The sequence below is a fragment of the Peromyscus californicus genome, unplaced genomic scaffold (genome assembly GCF_007827085.1).
Source record: "Peromyscus californicus insignis strain IS unplaced genomic scaffold, ASM782708v3 Scaffold_5__1_contigs__length_169319896, whole genome shotgun sequence".
Lineage (NCBI taxonomy): Eukaryota > Metazoa > Chordata > Mammalia > Rodentia > Cricetidae > Peromyscus > Peromyscus californicus.
The window spans coordinates 56975180-56992552 of NW_026294573.1; the positions used below are offsets into that span (position 1 = coordinate 56975180).

The 17373-nt window shown below is 40.7% G+C and overlaps 1 protein-coding gene across 3 annotated transcripts in view; it reads right to left on the reverse strand.

Moving 5' to 3' along the window:
- Positions 1–17373, reverse strand: part of Tek (TEK receptor tyrosine kinase) — a 120071-nt gene that overhangs the window by 86783 nt on the left and 15915 nt on the right. The gene's annotated exons all lie outside the window — the stretch shown is intronic.

Genomic DNA, 17373 nt, shown 5'->3' on the forward strand with positions numbered 1-17373 from the left:
AGCCTGGCACATTGAGATTCACTTGTAATCCCAGAACTGTAGAGACAGGGGGTTCCTCGGGTGTCAATGGCCAGCCAGCCAAGTCTAATTGGTGATCCCTAGACGAATAGGAGATCCTGTTTCCAAAAAAACAAGATGCATGATGTCTGAGAAATGGCACTCAAGATTGTTTTTTGGCCTCCACATGTACATCCACAAACATGCATATGTACGCACTCACACATATGTACACAAGCATGCACATATAGACACAAAAAATGAGACTGTAATAAATATATTCAGTAAACACGTAAGAACTGGATTTGGTGCTCCATTCTGTGGTGAAGAGAAGAATAAAATATGGTCTCTGCCTTCAACAGACTTATAGTCTGTTCATTCAAAGGCATGAATACAATCAAAATCATGAAGGAAAATGTAGCATGAATCTTAAAGAGTCTTATTAATAAAATCAAACCTGAGGCCAGTTATTGGGGTCAATGCTGGTAGATCAGAGAGAGAATAAGCCACAGCTATCTCACCTTGCCAATTCCTCAGCTGGTCCTGTTTCCTCAGACTGGAAGCTTCTGTGTCCTCATCCCAATGGCTCTCAGCTGAACAGCTGCTAGAAGCCTGAAAGCTTAACCAGCCAAATGCTTAACCAGCTAAATGCCTCCTAACCAGCCAAATGCTTCTAGTTTCTGGTCCCCACACCTTATAAACCTTCTGCTTTCTACCACCACTCCCTGGGATTAAAGGCTGCTTTCTGGGATTAAAGGTGTGAGTCACCATGCCTGGCTGTTTCCAATGTGGCCTTGAACTCACAAAGATCCAGAGGGATTTCTGTCTCTGGAATGCTAGGATTAAAGGCGTGAGTGCCACCATTTTCTAGCCTCTGTATCTAGTGGCTGTCTGTTCTCTGACCCCAGATAAGTTTATTAAGGTACACAATATTTTGGGGGAACACAATATCACCACAGGAAAACACTGACAGATTTGACTATGAAAAGGTCAAAAACCTCTCCTCAGCTAAAGAGTGTTATATAAAGTTTTCCACTTGGTGAAAAACATCATTACACATAACATTCTGACAATAATGTCTACAACAATACTAAAAAATTCTATAAATCAACAAAGCAATGGCGACCTCTGGCTAATCAAACCTCCAGGGATCAGGAGTGGGCAGAAACAGTGTGGGTACTCACTTACTGCTTGCGTACTTAATACTCCACACTTAATACTCCTTTATAATTTAAGTTTTAAAAAGTCTTTAAATAGGAAAGACCACACAACTGGCCAAACTAATGAAGGGGTCTAGTTTGACACGGACTTGGCTATCCCCTTCCTTAGAGAGTGAAGAAATGGAGAAAAAGGACTCTGCTTTGCTCACCTTCTTCTCCACAGTGCCCAAGCCCTGTGTCTGAAGACTAGAGATAAGTTTAATATGATTCAGTAGAGATGGAAGAACTTCAGCAGCAACCGGACGTAATTCACCTTAAACCCAGGCCAGGGAATTGCTCTGTGATTTGCTAGTTGTCCCACACAAGCAACCACTCATGGGACAGTGAAGTAACCAATACCGAAGTTCTGTCATATCATCCTCATTTTAAAACTGGGAAATAGCTTCTAAAATAATTGATTTTTGTATTAAGGGATATTTTTATTAGCATGGCAAAAAAGTTACATGTGTGGCTGTATGAAGTCACGGTCTCTGTTGCCCGCCCGCCCGCCCGCCCCCAGATAAAGATAATTGTTTTGTTAAGAGGTCTAGGAGCTAGGGTACCTCAGGAAAGAGAACTAATAATGCTTTGTATCCTGCTGTGTGCCTGTGCTCGCGTATACTTCAAACATTCCTGGGCAGGAAGCAGGCCAGGCCAATGGAGAGCTAAAGAGGAGTGTGCGTTTCTTTCTGAAGCCCTTTGATTCTTGCCCTCTTCTTGTAGGGTTGACCTTAATAGGAAGCCGATTCTCTGCACACCAAAAGCAGCTTGACATACACCTTGGCAGGACAGGATGAGACGTTACTGAGGAATGCACCTGAGACGTTGCCATAGACATCTGCACTGAACTAACCCAAAGTTTAATGTGTCTCTGGGCCTCGGAGCCCTCCCTGACATTTCTTTTGAATTTTTAAAAAATTACATTCCTTATTTGTGGTGTGTGTGCGTGTGCGCGCGTGTGCGTGCACACGCTCACACACATGTATGCCATGGTAGATAAACTTTTTGGAGTTGGTTCTCTCCTTCCACATGTATATCCTGGTGATCAAACTCAGATTGTCAGACTTAATGGCAAGTGTCTTTACCTACTGAACCACTGGGGCAAGAATTACAGATTTTGTTGCTTCAAAGTCCAGGAACAAAAGTATTTAGCATTTCCCTAAGAAAACTTATAGGCTACCAGGCACTTTCATGTAAAAGATCTCCTGGCTCTTCACAATGTTCTTATTACAAAGATATGCTTGACTAGCATTTTAATGCTAAAACAAGGGGGTGGAGGATGAATGTCAGCTTGATTTTTAAATCCTACAAAACTGTTGGCAGGCATCCTCTATTAACTATTCATAGACTTTTAAAGATGGGGAAAGAAATGGACTGGCAAGTCTCTTGAGGGAAAGCCATCTAGAAAAAAATGAAAATCAGAGAGCTTACTTCATTATATGTTCCAATCGGATACTCTAGCATGGGCTATTTCCACTTTAAGCCAAATATAGTATACCAATTGATTCACTATCAATAGGTTAGACAGGCTCTCACCATGTTGCCTGGCTGGACCTGGATTCCTGTGCCGAAGCCTTCCTCCCACCTCAGTATCCCAGGAGGCTGGGACATGTGCAGGCGTGTACAACCACACCTAGCCATTATACCATGCACTTGCCTTTCTCCAGCTACGTCCCATTCTTTTCCGACCCAGCTCTAGATCCGTGGAGGCTACCTGTGTCTTTCCAAGTCTTACTACTGGATGAAAGTACCAGCAAGAGAGAAAGATGGAAGAAGTTTGCCACTTCTCACAACTCCCTTCTCCCCAAGCCATCTACAATGCACAAGCCTCTCCTGACACTGCTTTCTCTAACTGCTACCTTGTGCCTCTGGTTCTATCCTGACAATAAGTAACACCTACAAACGAACAAAATTATACTTTCTGTGGATCGATAGGGGAATGGAGGATGCTGGCTTTGCATTTATTCTCCCAAGCCTGGGCACCTCTCTAGAACATCTATTTCTTTCAGGAAAACAGTTTGCAAATCATTCCTATCGAGTATTTGTTAGTTCTATTGTTCAATTACACATGATTATTAAAATTATTTCAATAACACAATAGCTATAAATTAAGTACCTATCTCAGATAAATTAAGTGCATTGTTAATTCTTGCTAGCACCATGTGTGTTGGATATTGTATCTCCATACTACAGACAAGGAAACTGGCTTAGACAAAGGAAGGAATAGAGATGACTCGAGACCTCAAATGTAAAACATTCTAGAATTCCTAGCTCTTCCTCTTCTGACAGTTACTCTATACATATTGCCTGACACTATTTATTTGACTGAGTTCTTTACTCATTCTATTAGAAACATATGTACACTCTATGCTCCATGCATAAGAGCATGAATCTTAAAGAGCAGGTTTCTCTTAGATCCCACTTCCAGTTCATTTTCTAAAATGGGCACTTTCTCGGCAAGTGGCATTGCCCTTACCCCAGAGAAAAGTGCCTGCAAAATACCTTTATGTGTCAGAAATATAGAATGTCCAGGATGAACTCGGCCTCTTTTCTTCTCTTAACCTTCCCTCCTTCTTTATTTATTCATTTATTTATGTGTGTGGGTACGTGCCTGGGTGTATATATGTGTACCGTGGGCATGCAGGTGCCCATGGAGGCCAGAAGAGGGCATCAGATCCCCTAGAACTGGAGTTAGAGGCAGTTAGTTGTAGGCCACCATGTGGATGTTGGGAAGCAAACTTGGGTTCTCTGCAGGAGGAACAAACACTCTTAACCACTGAGTGTTCTCTCTGGTCCTCTCCTCTCATTTCTTAAAGCCCATTTTTCTAATTTCAGGGGTTGAAAATGATGTGTCATTGTCAACAACTTCCACCTTTGTTTCAGAGCCCAGAGCCTAGGTGTCCTAGCTCTTTACTGCCACAGGCAACTTCTTCTCATCCTCCGTTCTCATTCACGTGGACTACTGGAAAGTTTCAGTGATGTTGATCACACTTCCTGTCACTTTGCTTTCGGGCTATTGCTCTCCCTTCTTCCAGAAATGTTCTTCCCTACATATATTTGTCAATCAAAGTTCAGTTTCTTCCAAGTAACAGTGCAAATTCCAGGGCTAAAAAGGATTTATGTCCCATTGCACAACTCAAAATCTAGAGATCAAAAGTAGAATAGTGTCCTAGTTTGTTTTCTGTTACTGTGATAAACGCCATGACCCAAAGCAAATGTGGAGGAAGGGGTTTGTTTGTCTTACACTCCAGCTTCAGTCCTTATTAAGGAAAGTCAAGGCAGTTGACTTAATTAACTCAGCAGAAGCCATGGAAGATGCTGCTTACTGGCTTAACTTCTCTGCCTCAGGCTGTTTTTTTTTTATACAACCCAGGACTATTTGTCCAGGGGTGGCTTCACCTATAGTGGCCTGGGCCTGCCTACAGCAATTAACAAACAAGGAAATGCCCCACAGTCATGCCATAGGAAGCAATCCTTTTTCCTGGTGACTCTAGTTTATGTCAGTTAACAATAAACACTAACCAGCATAACTATCATAACTGGAAGTTCAAACTCGCCACACCTGTTTTTTTTTTCAACTATAGAAAATCTAAAGTAGTTTAAAGTATGCCAAACATGAGGTCATCTTTCTGTAACATTATCATGTGATAAAAACATAACCAATTAACACTGAAGTCTGATCTCAGGTTTAAAACGTCATTGACTAGCATCCTACAGCCACTTCCGGCTTATTAAAGACAGGGGAAATGGAAGAATAACAACTATAGGGCTAACTGAAATGTCTAATCTACCAGTTATTACATCTAGAAACACAAAGACCAATGGAGTTATTGTTAAATTGTGTTTTCATTGTTAAATTTTTTTTTTTTTTTGTTTTTTTGTTTTTTTGGTTTTTCGAGACAGGGTTTCTCTGTGTAGCTTTGCGCCTTTCCTGGGACTCACTTGGTAGCCCAGGCTGGCCTCGAACTCACAGAGATCCGCCTGGCTCTGCCTCCCGAGTGCTGGGATTAAAGGCGTGTGCCACCACCGCCCGGCCATTGTTAAATTTTTTAAAACAGGGTCTCACTGTGCAGCACTAGCTAGATTGTAACTTTCCAGATAGACCAGGCTAGCCTTGGATGCACAGCGATCCACCTGCCTCTGCCTCTGGAGTACTGGAATTAAAGGTGTGTGTCAGCCTTCCTGGCTCATTACACTACTTCCAGTATCAAAAAACACTGTAATCCCCTTAAATTGACAATCTTTACTGTGAAGGAGGATGGGGGAGGAGAGGGAGGGGAAACTGCAGTCAGAATGAAATAAGTGAGAGAGTAATAATAATAATAATAATAATGAATTATAAAACTATCTTCTAAGGAATTATTAATCACTAGAAGATACTTTTAAAAGAATTTCTAGAAAATAAAAACAAGAACTCTATTCTCATTACTGCTATAATGAGCTCACACTGATTTCGAAGCAAAATTTTTATGGTTTTGAATACTTTTTATTGTTATAAATAAACCAAGAAGTATTCTCAGGAAATAAAACTTAAGAAAGGCAGAGACCAACAGAGACAAAGACAGAGAGACAGAGACAGAGAATATGATAATTATGGTATTTCAATAATAAAAAAGGAAACTATCTCATTGTGAAAATCCCAGTTAGAAGCAAGCAAGTTCAGCCATTCATTAAATGCTTTGTCATCTGTACATAACATGGGTTTATCCTCAGAAGTCAATGATTCATAGTATACCAACATTATATGAATAAATGACTTATTAACCAAACAAAAAATCCATAGGGTCTATGAACTATCTGCAAAGTTTTATCATTTTTTTGTAAGTTTAAAGACATGGAAAGATGCTGTGTGATTTTTAACAAGGTGAAACGGGGCTATAGAGATGGCTCAATGGTTAAAAGCACTAACCGCTCTTCCAGAGGACCTGGGTTCAATTCCCAATACTCACATGGTAGCTCACAAACAATTGTAACTTTAAATGTTAAACAAAACCCAAAACCAGTGATTGTTTAAAATGAAAAAAAAGTTTAAGAAATAAAAACAAAAATAAGATAATTTCAAGACATGTTGTATGATTCCACCATTTTTAACAAGGTAGAATAGGGAGGGTAGTGACATTGTTGAGTAATTACAAAAACTTGTTATTTTTGTAGAAGACGTGGGTTCAATTCCCAGTACCCATGTGATGACTTGTAACCATCTGTAACTCCAATTCCAGGGGCCATAATACCCTCTTTGACTTCCACAGGTGCCAAGCATGAATGTGGTACACAGACATACATATAAGCAAAATACTCACACATGAAACAAAATGAATAAGTAATTTTAAAAAGACAGAATGATAGTAAGATGGAAACTTCAACTAAATCAAGGCATAAACTTGACATCCTCCCAATCAGCCTTCCAACAGGCAGCACAAAAAGAAAGAAAAAAAGAGAGAGAAAAGCACAAACACAAGAGAGAAGCACAAGTGTGTGAACTTGTCTGCATTAGTTCAGGAGAAATGGGCTCTGCCTGTGTCCCTCTGTACCTTTGTGTGCCCATGTGTTCACACACTCTTGGTACTCTTATTTCTAGCTGACGTTAAAGCTGAGTTGCATATCTGGATTGACAGCAAATTGACCAGTGAGGAGGCACAGGCAAGCATGAACCAGGGGGGTTTAAAGTAAACAAGACCAGACCCAAAGCCCAAGCTCAATGTCAGAGGAACAATGGGAATGTAAGTACTCCAGGAACTCACTAAGGAATGCTTACAGAGGGCAACTGACTTCCAAAGAGAGGGCTATAAATTCAACCTTATCTAGAAAATTCTAACAGTAGCTATCTCTGGATGGCAGTATTGTACACAAAGGATAAAATGATAAATATATTAACAATTGAATTATTGGGAAGAAAGGATGTGAGTAGAGCTCTGCATACTAAGCCATGGATTTATATAGCACTTTCATCCTGAAGATATGCCTACACCATCCTCCCTGGCCCCAGATGCCTGGGTAGAGCTGTGTATCTCAAAACAGATCATGGAAACTTAGCACTGTGAATCATGAAGCAACGTGTGGCAGAGGCCAGGGAATTGGAGCACCCTCAATTTCAGTTCTAACTGCCACATATTACTTAAGTGATTCTGCACCACACACAAGTTATTTAGCCACGGCGCTTCAGACTGGTCATCTATAAGTGGAGGCCAAGATACTTATCTCTAAGCATTACCCTGAGAATGGATAGATGAACTCATATATACATATATATGTATGTACATATACATATATACATATATACAAATTTATAGATTTAATTGCTGCAATATATTAAGTGTGTGCAAGGTTCAGTTGGGATAGCAGGGCATGAAGGAATGGGAAATGTTGGTAAACAGGCATGATGTTAGATAGGAGACAGAAGTCTGATATTCTACCGTACAGTAGGATGACTGTGTGTGGTGATAATGCCTTGTACACTTTTAAAAGCCAGAAAAGGGGAATTTTGAACTTTTAACACAGCCTGACATGCTAGTGCATACCTGAAACCCTAGCACTTGAGAACTGGAAGCAGGAGGAGCAGTAATTCAAGGTTATCCTCTGCTATATAGGGAGTTGCATGTCAGCCTGGGCTACATGTTACACTGTAGAGAGAAAGAAGGAAAGAAAGAAAGATAGAAAGAGCCGGGTGGTGGTGGCACACGCCTTTAATCCCAGCACTTGGGAGGCAGAGACAGGCAGATCTCTGTGAGTTCGAGGCCAGACTGGGCTACAGAGTGAGTTCCAGGAAAGGCACAAAGTGACACAGAGAAACACTGTCTCGAAAAACCAAAAAAAAGAAAGAAAGAAGGAAAAAAATGAAAGAAACAACAAAAGAAAGAAACAAAAAAGAAACAAAGAAATAAAAATGAGACAAAGAAAGAAAGAAGGGAACGTGGAAGTGAGGGCAAGGAAAGGAAGGGGGTAAGAATTCTTCATCACAAAAATGATAAATGTTTAAGAGATACATTTACCCTGAATTGAATAGTATACAATGTATTCATGAGTTAAAATATCACATGGTACCCCATAAACATATACAACACATATGTGTCAAAAAAAGAACATATGCCAGGCATAGTAACATACACCTGTAATTCTAGCACCCAAGAGGCTGAGGCAAGTATAAGGCTAACCTGTGCTACATAGAAAAATATTCCAAGACCCTATCGCCAAAAATGACAAGAACAATATATGACACCTAGTAGAACATAGAGTGATTATAATAATGATTATTGTGAAAAAGGTGACAGTGATTTATGATTCTGGGTATATTGATTTATGATTCCCTAAATTTGTAAAGAAAGTTGGTTTTGTTTCCCTGCAAAATTGTCACAACCAGACCCTCCTAAGTGACATCCTGCCTGCAGAGCCCATCACAAGGAAAAGCAAATGTTTGTAGATGCAATTTTTTTTATCTTATATCCAGAGAAGAGTTCTAGAAAAGGAGCTAATGAATAGCTCCTAGCCTAATAACAGTAGACTACAACAAGAAACCTTTTTTCACTTTATACCCAGTTCATCCCTTATTTCATGAAGATTATCAACCTGGATAAGAAATGAGACAGTTTCTATGTTCTTCTGAAGACTCCAGAACTGTTCCAAGTCCTGGCGTATGGAACTGTGTCACTAAGTTTTCCATCTTTATTCATTTCTTAAATGCATCTTCCTTCCAGCAGCAGATCTTGAAAATAAGTTTCACTTTATAGGATATTTACTGACGAAATCTAATTGTACCCTAAAGATGACATATATTTATAAATCAGGTTACAACCCCTGTGCTCTAAGAACTGAAATCTAGAATCATTTGATTCCGAATTGTAATGTGACTCACTACCCAGAGTGCTGGGAGAGTAAAATGAGGTTAAATTGATTTTGGTGTTTAAATTGTGCAATGTTGAAAGTGTTCTAAGAAAGCCAAATTTTTGCTTTATTTTGTATGATTGAAATTCAAACTTAGCTTCTGAGGTGTGTGTGACCAATTTCAAAACTGTAACATTTGAGAACGAGCAACACTAAAATGTCAGCAAGGAAGGAAGCAGCTTTACATTCTTCATACTTCTGAGGCTCTTAAGTAAGTCTCACACAGTGGCTGAGAGATCTGTCTACTCCAAATTTGTTGCATGTCAATTATCAGTGCAATGATATTACTAAGAGCAAGCATACCTTAACATACCACTGTCAAAAGTCAATGACATAACGTGCAAAGGGTGACTTTGGAGCACTAGATGGGATATCTTCATCAAACCCTCTCCTCAAGGCTCAGGGATGTATGCAGAAGAGGCAGAAAGAGTGTAAAAGCCAGAGGTGATAGATGAATCCAAGGAAATAGTGTCTACATGCTGGGGAATATCTTTCTGTATGCTGTGAATATATGTTGTTCCCATTGGTTAATAAATAAGCTGCTTTGGCCTATGGCAAGGAAGCTTAGAGGCAGGCAGGAAATCCAAGGAGAGAGACAGGAAAGAGAAAGGCAGAGTCTGGAGAGACGACAGCCGCGCTGTGGAAGGAGCAGCAAGATACCAGCAGACCGGTAAAGCCACAGAATTCGTGGCAATACATAGATTAATAGAAATGGGTTCATTTAAGATACAAGAGCTGCCGGGCGGTGGTGGCGCACGCCTTTAATCCCAGCACTCGGGAGGCAGAGCCAGGCGGATCTCTGTGAGTTCGAGGCCAGCCTGGTCTCCAAAGCGAGTTCCAGGAAAGGCGCAAAGCTACAGAGAAACCCTGTCTCGAAAAACAAAAAAAACAAACAAAAAAAAAAGATACAAGAGCTAGCTAGCAAGAGGCCTGCCATAGACCATACAGTCTCTGAGTGATTATTTTATAAGCAGCTGCGGGACCAGGGGGCCGGGTGGGACTGGAGAAACCTTCTGAATACGTCTACATACACAGCAGGGCTGATACACAAAGGAACTCACAGAGATTGTGACATCATGTGCAAAACCTGCATGGGTTCAAACCATATGGGGTCCCACTGAGGGGGAAGTAGACATGGGGTCCCACCCCTAATCAAGAAGCTATCTACAGTTATCCACTGCAAAGGAAAAACTAGTTTTCTCCAATGGAGTTTTACTGGGTATATTAACCACACTTCAGGGCAGACTCCATGACCAGGAGCAGTTGGCCAATACAAAACTAATTCAATGGTTCTTCAATGGTAGTTTTTATTTCTTTGTTTATACAGTTTTTGTCTTAGTAGTCTTTTGCTTATTTATTTTCATTTCTTTGCTTTGAGGGGGGAAATTGTTTTATTTTGTTTGTTTGATTGTTTCAAAGAGAGAAAAAAAAACAAAGCTGAGTGGGTAGGGAGGTGAAGAAGATCTAGGAGGAATTAGGGGAAGGAAAAGCATGATCAAAATATATTGTGTAAATTTTTCCAATAAAGAAAAATCAATGTCATTAGCTCATTCATTAAAACAAGTTCTCTCTATTAGATTAGTCAACCCATCAAATTATTGCTTCGAATGTTATCTGATTTGAGCCTACAGAAAATGAAAGATGCAAATCAACTTTCCATGCTTCATCTTCCTGTAGCTAGTACCTATTTCTGCCATTGCCTTGGCCAACAATTCTTCAAGAAGAACACCCATCTACCACTTCAGGTTCTGGACTCTGTTTGCCAGAGCATCTCCTATAACATGTATCAGCAGAGGAATCAGTAAGTGTGGCTGTGCAGGCAGGGTGTCACTAAAGAGGTGAGCACCCAGAGACTCCCAGACATGCCCTTGACCCTGACCAGCATGGCAGCTCCTGGAGTAACCTTTTGGTCTCTATAAAGCCAGTACAAAAGCCACTCAGTCAAACACAGCTCTCAAGGGGGAGCATGTTCTAGCAGTTGACTTGGATACCAGTATGAACAGGCAGCATGCATAAAATGAGGACACTGGCTTCCAGAGCTGGATGAGTCACTAGGTCACTCTAATGACAAAATAGGCATGGGAGAAGACTGGAGATCAGCTACGGGATGTTGTCATCTGACCTACACTCAGTTGATGTAACTTCTTTATACGGAAGAAGGAAACAAAGATGAATAGGCACAGAGGCAGGAGTACATAATATTACTCATTAAGCCAGGAATTCTTGGACATTTCCAGTTATCCAGTTATTTCATGACCCTAAAATAAGCCATGATCTGTCCAACCTCTAACTTAAAAAAAAAAAAAAAGCCAAGAGTATTGTGTATTTGATATTCTAATCCCATTTCTGGGTTTTACCTTCAACACTTTCCTCATCCCACACTCCTTCCTTAAGGTAAAGATAAAATGATGAGCAGTCTAGAGTTAGGAGGAATGTATGTTTCAGACATTACAGTATAGTAACACGGCAGCACCAAGAACCAGAATTTACTCTGTGACTTCGCTTTATATGGAGTCCTTCATAGCTTATGGTCAATAATCCTGTGGTGAAGACCCTGATGTTTCTCTCTCCCAGTTAGGTTTTAGAACCCAGCATAGAACAACTGTGCTTGTGTTTAAAGACAATGTTTAACAAAGGTTCCCATTCAAACATCCGGTCCTGTCTTTGCTTCTCTTTTGTTATCTGTGTGCAGGTAGACATTCCTAAGGAAACATTGATTAAAGCTACTGCCTGGATTAGTCAAGATAATTTTCTGTGTTATCCAACTCTTTGTGTGAATGAAACTTATTTGGTAATTAGGAAAGTATCACCAGCCCACCAGGCACCTCTTGGCCCTGGGAAGGTGGAGGAGACCCACAGGCCTACCCAGCACCATCGCAATGAGCAAATACATGGTGAGAAGTGGGATAGAAGGAAAGCAGAGCAGTTCATGTGCTGTGGAAAGAAGTGGAACTGAAAAGGCAGAGGTGTGAGGAAAAGACTGACATAGGTGGCCTGCGCTGCCACCCGGTGCCATGGTGACATCTGAGCCTGGGCTACTGCCAAGTACCATGTCTGGGATCCATGGTTCTACCGCAGCCAGAGTCTGTGTTGATGTCTGTAACTCCTGTTACCATCAAAGGCCCAAAGACTGTGTGGATGCTCGGAATGGACAACCACCTGGGGCCATGTTGGTGCCCAAAGACCCTGCTGCTGCTGCTGCTACTGCCACCAGGGGCCATGTGGATCTGAGTGGCCTGTGCTACCAACAGGGGCCATGGTAACATCCAGGTCCAGGTTGCTGCTGAAGGCCATGTCTGGGTCCCTAGTCCTACTGCAGCTGGGGTCTGTGTCACCATGGGGGAAGTGAGAATGCAAACCACGTGTGCTGAAATTCGAAGGCTGTGCTGAGCGGGCCTCACCCCTCACTGGCCATTGCAGGGAGAGACTGGCCCTGCCCCTCGCCAGCCCTGGAAGAGCAGGTCCCATCCCTCACCACAGGCACAGGAGAACTAAACCCAATGACATGGGCACAGGAGAGCTGTGGGTGGCGGTCTAAACTGAGCCCCGGACTGACCAACTCAACTACCGCTCAGGCCCACACCCAGTGCTTTGAGTCAGCCCACCCCAGCATCTACCCCATCTATGACGTGCTGGAGCAAGTGAAGGAACTGGTCCTGTAGAACCACAGTCATAGGATCACCATGACATGGCAACAGCAGGATATCCAAGAAGAGTCTCTGTGAGGGTCCAGTACTGATGGTGTATCAGAAGCCAGAGGCCTTGAACCTGACCAACAACTCATTACAATGAACATTTGTAAGTAAAGCTGTTTGGACACAGCACAGCCCCAGTGCCACTAAGACAAATGAAGAGGTGATGGAGAGGCAGGAAAGATGGAGGAGTGAAGTGGTTTGTTTGTTTTGTTTAATTAATTTCTTTTTAATTTTTTTTTTGGGGGGAGCTTGGAAATGCTGCAAGGGTAAAGGGTGGATGTGGGGGGACTGAGAAATGAGTGTGACTGGGTGCATGATGTGAAGTTCCCAAAGACTCAATAAAGAAAATTATGTTTAAAAAATTAAAAAGAAAAATAGCTACTGTAATGACCCTGACACAAATGCTATACTTTAAAATGGGTATCTAGGAGCTGGAGGGAAGGCTCAGGAGTTAAGAGCACTTGCTGCTATTACAGAGGCCCACATTTAGTTCCCAGCACTCACATGAGGTGGCTCATGACCACCTGTAACTCCAGTTCTGCAGGATCAACTACCCTCTTCTGACCTCTGTGGGTACTACACACTTGTGATGCACATAAAGACAAGTAGGTGTCCATACATACAAATAAGTAATTTAAAAAAATAAAATAAAATAAAAATCACTATCTAGATTCCCACTGTCAAAGTTTTTATTCCCAAACTTCTAAAATCAACTAAATGTTATGAGAGAAACATTTCTTACTGTTGTGGAGGCCCACAGAGGCTCACTGGTAAGACTTTGCTCAAGGTCAGAGAATCTGAGCTTACTTTACCCAGCAGGGCTGCATAACAGGATGATTTGGCCAGGGGCATGGTTACTAAGTGTTTTGAAGGGTCTACACTTGGCTGTATGTTGTACTTTGATATTGAAAGGGGGAGATCTTTTGCCTCTCCCCTTGGCAGTGTATAAAAAGCCCATTAGAATAAACCTCAAGGCAACTGGGTATTGACCCAAGGCCCTCCTGAAGTTATCCTATGTCTCTGTCTTTCTTGTTATCTCTGCCTATATTTCTATCTAATACTTTTTCATTTCTCTCTCCTCCCCCGAACAACCCTTTGACAAGTCAGAGCTGGACTCCGATGGACTCTGACACAGTGTCTTTTGTCTTATTTAATTGTCCATTAGAATAATTTAATAAAAATGTCCGGAGTAGAAATCTTGTCTCTGGACACACCATGTATCTATCATACTGATAAACTGATAAATATTACAACAGGCATCAATATTTTACACACTCAAAATAGAAAGCAATCATGATAAGCACAGGTACTTTGGTCACTGTTTCTTAGCTTAGTTAGGTGATATTAATTTTAAGATGAAAAACAATCACAGTATTTTTAAAGTCATAAGAATAACATATTTCACAACATTCTAAAAGTTACATAAAATACATAACCCTTCTCATGAAAAGCCTTTTTAAACATTAGCTCTGGCTTATGAGAGGAAGAGGTTAGAGGGGAATATTTTAGTGCTTGCTAGCATGTTAATATATAACCTTCATTTAAGTAGACAGGAACAAACTGCAGAAACCACGTGAGCCCCACCTTGGCTGAAATGAAATACGATTTCGTCTCCTGAATGTCTGTTTCACTTATCACAACATTTAGAAGATTCTTGCTCTGTGATGCCAGGTTGCTCTAAAGGGCTGTGGTCCATGAGAAGACACCGTTCACCAGCCTGGCGTGCATTATTGAGCACTCTCACTGATTCTAATCTTTTCTCTTATGACTGAAAAAAATCTCTTGTTTTGAATCAATTTTAGAGCAATCCTCTTTGTACCTTTATTTGACAGTTGTACTGCCCCTTTTGTGCATTTCTTGTTCCTTTTTCCTATTTTTGTTTTATTCTAATGATTTCAATGACTTTTTTAAAACATAGATGATATTTTAATTTCTATCTCCCTTATTTGCTGCAAGTATTTTTCTTATTTTGTTTTTTATCTCTAATTTTTGCTTACTTTTGAATTAGTATTTACATGGCAAGGTAAATTGATTTTTACTTTTGAAGATCATAGTGTCTCCCCTGCCAGGTAAGACTTTTATTTTTTCTGATTTTCTCCATCTTTTTTAAGTTTAAAAGATCTTTCTCCACATGAAAACACAATTATATATTTACTTCCATCTTCTTGTGATGGCTTGATTTATTGCTATTGTTTTGTGGAGTTACTTTTGTTTTTGGTTTTTTGAGAAAGGATCTCATTTAGAAGCCTGGACTGGCCTGGAACTCACTATGTAACCAAGCCTGGTCTTGAACTTGTGGAAGTTCTCCTGCCTCAGCTTCTAGAATTATGATTATAGGCATGCATCACTATGCTCTGCTTTGTAAGAGATGTGTTTATTAAATAACTTTTTCCAAACAACACCAGTTTTCTGGAATTACCACTCATTTCTTCATGATTTTGTGTCCTTCATACTATATTAAAATGTTATAGAAATTCAAATCTGGTTTGCTCTTTCCAATGATCTCTGTGTCCAGACTTTTGACACTGCTTTCCATGGTCATGAGGCTCCTATGGAGGCTGGGGAGAGAGCTCAACTGAAAGAGCATTAGCTGTTATTCCAGAGGACCTGGGCTCAATTCTCAGTGCCCACATGTCAGCTCACAACTGTCTATAATTCCAGAGAATCTGAAGTCTTTTTCTGGCCTTCAAAGATAGTACCTATACATGCAGTCAAAACATCCATGCACATAAAAACAATAATAATTTTAAAATTAAAGGGCATTGTAGCCCACATTAAGACCTAGCAGAGCTATTCCCAAAACACTGTTCTTTCTCAGAATTATCTCAGATATTTATCCCGCTGAAAACCATATCTTTATTCTTTAATATAAAAATACATAATTAGTTTGTTAAGTTTCAAAACTAGTATCTTTGGGGTTTTTGTTTTGTTTTGTATTGATTTTGGTTTTTGTTTTGTTTTGTTTTGTTTTTTGGTACTTTGAGACAGAGTTTCTTTGTATAGCCCTGGCTCTCCTGGAACTCTCTATACAGACCAGGCTGGCCTCAAACTCACAGAGATCCTCCTGCTTCTGCCTCCCAAGTGCTAGGATTAAAGTCTTGTGCCACCATGGCCCAGCTCTTTGGGAATTTTAATAAGAATTATTAGGAAGCATTTTTTAGAACACCTGGAACAAAAATTATAAAACACTGTTGTATCATATTTTTAAAAAAAGTGATTAAAATTACAGAGAAGTTTTGTAAGAGGCAACATTACAAAGACAGTTCTTTCTCCAAGGCCATTGGTTTAGTAGGAATCTAGTTACTTTTGCATATCTTGTGGGGGTCCAGCTCCCACCTTTTGAAGGGTTCTTAGGTGGAGGAGAGAGGAATGAGGAAATATCAGATAGTAAGAGAGACCTGGAAGATGAGGAGAAAGACAAAAACACAAGATAGCTTCGGGAGGACCTGGGTCAATATCCAACAGCCTCACCCTTTATTGAAAAGGGTTTTTTATAATATGCCAAGGGAAGAGGCAAAAGACCTCTCCCTTGCAAGATCAAAGCACACCATACAGCAAAGTGTAGACCCTTCCAAACACCTGGTAAACATGCCCGTGGCCAAAACATCTCCTTATGCAGCCCTGCTGGGTAAAGCAAGCTCAGATTCTCTGACCCTGAATAATTTCTCACTAGGAAGCCTCTGTGGGCTCCCACAATTTCTCCTGTGACTTGGAACTGAATGGGCTGCAGAAATTTGGAGCCATGCTTCCAAGATGAGAGAACATTCTGTGAACAGCATCAGGCTGAGGCAGTAATAAGGAGTGGCAGCTCACCTGGGACCTCACACTTCTTTAGCACTAATACCAAAATACAGAGAAAATACTTCACCGGATAGATATTCGGATAAGCCACTCAGGGCAGAGAATGGAGAATAGTGTGATGACAGGAAGTCATGCTTCTGTAGAATACAGGGTCCTGATAAGACTTCCAGAAGAAGTTGGGTAAAGTGGGGTGTCTACTTGGCTTCTGTTCTGCAGAGTAGTATGTGCAAGAGGGAGGGGTCCTGATTACTTACAAGTGCCATTTCTATGAATTTGCCTAGTAGCTAAGCTTAACTTGTGTTCTCAAAACCCATGCTGCAGTATTTTCCAGGCATTTGAATGCATGCAGAGACCACAGATTCATTAAGTTCTCAGCTTGGAAGGAGCTGGCATCCTCCTGCTCAGCTCGTATAGTACAAACTATCTCTTTTAAATTTACTTGGGGACTTTTTTTACATTTCTGTGGTTTTTGCTTGCAATTTCACCTTTGAAAGAATCTCCAAGCACAGTGCTCAAGTGCTATCTACCTTCCTAACACAAGAAAGCTGTGATATGTTAGATAAGTTTTTCTAAACTTAAAAATAAGACTTACTGTAAACAGTTGGAGTTATGTATTGATCTACTAATGAAAATGTTGTGACCAGTTTTGCAGGATGCTAGTCCTGTGACCAGGGTTTACAGAGTATAGCTACTGTGAACAACCACCCACTGAATGTCTAGCTACAACTCACACTGCAATAGCAACCTTTTCTGTAGTAAGGTGTATGTTTTATTCATGATTATATCTGCAAAGAATCTGACCC